Raw genomic sequence first — 5,514 nt, 5'->3', positions numbered from 1 at the left:
CTCAAGTTGAACACTGAAAAGTGTGCAACACACCTTTTGAACACTTCCAACTATTCAAAACTCGTGTTGCACACATAGAAGTATGCCACATGGTGTTAAACACTTAAAAGTGTGTGTCAGTTGCACACTTTATATATCAGTGAATACATGAAAGAGCACGCACAGCGTACAGAAATACACGAGTCCCCCCAAAACACACACCAGCGCATAAGATACCCGTAACTAGCCATATATTCAAGGAGGCCAGGACTATGAGTGATCGATCCTCCTCAGACCTCGGTTGGTACGGAAGTGCACACTCGACGTGACAGCTTCTTGATAATCCATATACCCTGACGACCTGCAGTCGCATCACTTCGACACCTGGCAAATAGCCCCGGACAATTTTTTATTTTCGTTTTTAACGTGTTTTTTTGTTGCAAAAGAGAGCTTTTATTTGCTTTGGTTGTAAATTTGCCCGGCCGTCGCAGCAGCGGACGGGCGGTGTGCGCCATGGGACGTGACACGCCTGGTGTGTGGTCCGGCCGTGCGGTTTAGGCGGCTGAGTTCATTTCAGATTAGCCCTGCTCCCCCCACCGCAGGCGCAGGCACCGCGCGGCGCCGCGCCGCAGGGCCCCGCAGGGCACCGCAGCGCAACGCAGGCCAACGCAGGGTCGACAAGAAATGGATTGCCGAGCTGGCCGGGCCGGCGCGCCGGGCGTGGTGGGTCACGCCAACGGCGGGGGACGGGTGGGGAGGGGGGAGGTGGCAGCCCAGGCTCGCTCTCGCACTGCGGTCTACCTCAGGAACCCCTCGCTGTTGCCGGGGAGCTGCGCGAGAATGAGAAGAAGGCAAACCAGTACGGTAAGTAACGTGATTTTTAACCCCCACAGCGCAGCGAGCAAGTGGGGACAAAAAGGGGAGCGGCGCGGGTAATGGGAGTCGGGGGGTAAGACGCGTCTACCTCTCTATTTCAGGCTGCGGCGGCAGCCAGCCAGTCCCCGAGGGCTAGCCACCTGCTCTACATTTAGATGCAATTTGTGGCCGCCCTTCTCTCCTTGCTCACTGCCTTCTCGCCCATCTCCCCCTCCCCCGTCCCCTCCCCTACCTCTTTCCCTCTCCATCCCTGACAATGGTATCGCAGCAGACTCATGCAAATTGTGATCCGGTAGTGCGGCAGACAATGTGAGACCGGGCTGCCTCGACCCACCCGGCCCACCCGGCCCGCCCACCAAGCCCACCCTGGCCTCGGCGAGGGCCCAGTGCCGCCAGCTCAGCCCCGCCAGGCCCCGGCTGGGGCCAGGCCTGCTTCGCCTGCTTCCCGACCCCCATCCCGGACCCCGCCCTGCCTCGCTGTCCTCGGGTCCGGCTTTTGTGCAACCCCTTCTTTTATTCATTGTTTACCTACTGAAACCTTGCTTACTGCGACTCTATGATAAATGGAGCACGTATGTGGGTTGTTCAAGTGCTCTCAGGTTCTCATTGTCATCTTTAGCTGATAATATAGTTGGCACTCCAAACTAACTAAACCAAAAGATAACTGAGTAGTTTTTAAAGTGAAGAAAAAAACAACAAGTAGCCCTATTATTTTGCAGTGCCGTGGTATTAAATTAGTAGTACCAGGCATTCAAAGCTAGTACGACACGATTTGCTATTATTCACTCGAATCCCTCGTGTTATTTCACGACACCCCTCCTTCCCCCCTCCACGCACACGCCACCCCGCCGCGCCGCCGGTCGCATCGCCCGGCGCTACAAACGTTTTAATTTCTTTTCGGATGGGTTGTTCGGTCGGTGGGTGGACAGGGCGCCCCCATTATAAAGCGATTAGCATCGATTAGGGGAACGTCACCTCCCTTCCCTACCCTTTCCCTTCCCGCTCTCTCTCTCTCTCAGACCCTCTCACACACAGAGTGAACACCTACCCATTCCCTCCTTTGCCCCCCTCTCCCCATTTTCTTTCCTTCTCTCTCTCTCTCTCTCTCTCTCTCTCTCCTCCCTTCAATTTCCCCAAACGCCAAACACTATCTTCCTCTGAAAATATCGTGTGTCTTTGCCCTGATGGCCCACGTGCGCACGCGCAGATACACACACACACACACACACACACACACACACACACACACGCCGACAATGAACCCGGCGAACGCGCTTGACAGTGTCGCGAGGGTTGGGAGGGGGAGGGGCAGGGGGGGACACACGTCAGACATTGAGGCGGCGAAAAAATAGCCATGGCCGTAGTGCTTTTTGAAGCTGAAGGAATGTAAAGCGCGTGGCGGCGCAACGCCCACACATTCGCGCACACGCGGCTCCGCAAAACTTTCTCCGACGTGCAGCCAAACGGGCGTGAAGAATGGATGTATTATACCAAAGACAACACACAACGCCCCCCCCCCCCCCCAAAAAAAAAAAAAAGAAAGGGGGAAGAGGAAAGGGGGCGCGGGAGGTGTGATGCGGCCGACAGATGGCGTGCGTGTGACAATGCATATGGCACGCCCCGCCGCGCCCCGCCGCGCCGCGCACTGCCAACACAATTGCTTGCAATAAATTACCTGGGGCGGTCATCTGGCAGGACTGCGTCGCTGAGCACCATGCAGGCGTGAGCTAGAGAGGGAGAGGGAGAAGGCGAGAGGGAGAGAGAGAAGAGGGGGACAGGAGAAGGCAGAGAGGGGATGGGGGGCCCGAATGCAGTCCGCCGTGCCGCCGTGCCACTCTGTCATTGGAATCCAGTCCTGGCGCGAGCCTCGGGCGATGAGGGCAGCCAGGCGGGGGGTGGTCCGATGTGACAGAGGCCTCCCGCTGCAGCGCCCCCCGACACACATACACACAGGTAAATGGGGCTCGTTCCGCGTCGGCCTTGCGGACACTTAGCCGGCGTGTTGCCGCTGGCCCCCGGGCCCTTCCCAGCCACCACCGCCGCCGCCGCCTCCTCGCCGCGCACAACTCCACTCCACTACGGGCCAAACTTGGAGGGCCAAAGTTTGCTGCGTTGCTAACCAATTGGTGTTTGGGTTTGGCGCAGGGCCCTCTCGGCCGCCGCCGGGGCGCGCGCTGCCTCGCGCCACGCCGCGCCACGGCAGGGTTGTCATAGCAGATCCGCTCTCGGTTTAAAGAACTCGATTGCGCATTGTGTGTGTGTGTGTGTGTGTGTGTTTGCCGACGTGCGTGCGGCGCTGGCCCGGGTAAACATTTGCTCTGGTGACGGGGTACATGGTGAGCGTGGAGCCGCCCGCCTGTGCCGTGCCGCCCGCCACGCGCGGCCTGCTGCAGGAGGAAGCAAGACACAATCCGATACACACAGAGTGTGACGAGTACTCCGCGTCCACGGCCGCAATGTGATAGCATCTCGCACTAGCTAATGTAGGGCTAAAGTGGGCACCTGCGGACAGAAGATGCGGCAAAGGGTGCTCTACAGTAGCGAATAATGTGGGGAACTGGGTGCTCTACATACATACGTCAGTGTAGCAGTCACTCACTCGCGTGAACATAGAGTGTACACTTCGATGGCCATCAGGTTTAATCATCCAAACAAAAAGTTCGAAGTTAGGTATCGATTTTACCATTGGCTTCAAGCCAGAACTGCCTCCACACCGTTGTCACTCGTCACAGACTGAGTGAGTATTAGTGAGCGTGTGCTCCCGGCAGGTGGATTCAATTGTATTATTTTCACTTCGCCCGCGGGGGCCCTTGTGCTGCAATGCCGCAACTAGCCGAAAAAAGGCTCATCAAAGTTAACGGTGATTTGCATATTGATTTTACGTTGACCCCTGCTCCCATCCCGCGAATGGCGGGGCCACAACCCGCTCTCAAACGAGCTAGCTGCTGCCACTTTAGTAAAGAGCCCTCACCAATAATGCGCACTCTACCTACCGGGGCGAGAAGTGGGTCGAGCGCGAGGAGGTTCAAACAAAAACAAAATAAAAAAAATAGCTGTCTGAACACGTTCAGCCAAAAGCCTTTAGCGCGCCGAGGCATAGATAGGCGGCCGACATGGAGCTGCTTTGCGGCATTGCGTGAGGGCGCCCGCTCCTTTGGGGCGCACGCCTGAAGGGCGGGCGGTGGCGGGGCGGGGCGGGCTGAGGTGGAGCCGGGCACGAGGTAAGGGTGGGGCGCGCTGAAAGGCAAATCCCCCGCTGCTTTATGGCTATTCGTGATGATCGCGCGCCACTCCGATTCGGAAGTTGCGCCGGCCAAGTTTGTAACACCCCCGCCCGGCTCCCCCGCCCCTCGCCGGCTGACCAGCTAGGCCAGGTCGGGGTGCGGGGACGGCTCACCCGGACTCACCCCGCCGCGCCCCGCCCGGGCCGGCCAGTGCCGGAAGCCCGGGGGCTGTCCTCCGGGAATAAGGCAATCAAGCGACAAATTGGTTTCCGGAAAATCCATTACTCCGGTCAGTGCGGGGCGAGCAGGGGCGAGCAGGGGCGAGCAGGGGCGCGCGCTGGGCAGTGGTGGGCGCATCAAGCCCGGAGTGGGGCGGGGAGGGGAGGGGCCGCGGGCGCGCAAGGCTAGACGGACAGGAATAAGTGAGGCTGCCTAGAGGTGCCCGGAGGAGCAGCTTCATTGTACCCCTCGGGATCAGTGACCCGCCTCTCCCGTCGGTTCACCGGCTTGAGGGACGCACCACCATATAGTCGACCGACTCACCAAAGCCTCGCCAGCTGAAGTATATAGCACTTCATTATTAGCAACATTTTACTGGCTGCCACTACATGAACCGCACTACAGCTCAAGACACGCAACAAGCTATCGGGTAATCAAAATTCTCACGGAGCTTTCGGTCAGGCGGGCTCCCTTGCTTTACTAGAGGAGTTTTCGCCGAAGCCTACCGGTACCGGACGGTCGGAGCAGACTACCGCTGCAACAGTCTTGCCGACTGAGCGTGCCGAGGAGCCTGTCCGAGTCGGGCCGCTTGAGGCCTCCGCCGGGACGACGCAGCCTCGGACCGTGGCTTTCTCCCTGAGCGCTGCTTTCTCGACCGACTCGCGCGGCCGGGAGCGCCCGACAGATAGGCAATCCTCGCTCCGCAATACACGCGTGTCGTGCGTCCGGCAGCCTGGCCTACCTCCCAGGCGCCGTGCCAGTCCAGACCGCGCGTGTGTCTCGTGTGTGTATGTGCCGCGCGACAGGATAAATCCGCTGCCGTACTGGTTCGTTCATGAGGTACAAGCTGTCAAGCTCGCGGTGTTCGCCTGGCAGCCCCGACGCGCCGCCACGCCATGCCGCCCCGCGCCACGCAACACTTAACGCGATTGACGTTGTGTCAGTGGGAGTTGACGCCGTAGAGAAGCGCGTCGTTCTTTTTGTTTCTGCTTCCCCCCCTCCGCGATATCGATTATTTTCCCCGCAGAGGGGCGGAGGACGGACAGTTTACGATTTTCCCCTCACGTCGCCCAGGGGCGTTATTTTCTTTTTGCCCACCTCTTTCTGTCCCGCTCTAATCATCTTCCTTCTCCCACTACAACTGAAGCGCGCTGCGCTCTCACATTTTCTCATTCTCTCTCTCTCTCTCTCTCTCTCTCTCTCTCTCTCTCTCTCT

The sequence above is a fragment of the Frankliniella occidentalis genome, unplaced genomic scaffold (genome assembly GCF_000697945.3).
Source record: "Frankliniella occidentalis isolate FOCC.00 unplaced genomic scaffold, Focc_3.1 Scaffold150, whole genome shotgun sequence".
NCBI lineage: Eukaryota > Metazoa > Arthropoda > Insecta > Thysanoptera > Thripidae > Frankliniella > Frankliniella occidentalis.
Note: the sequence above shows the minus strand (reverse complement) of the source record.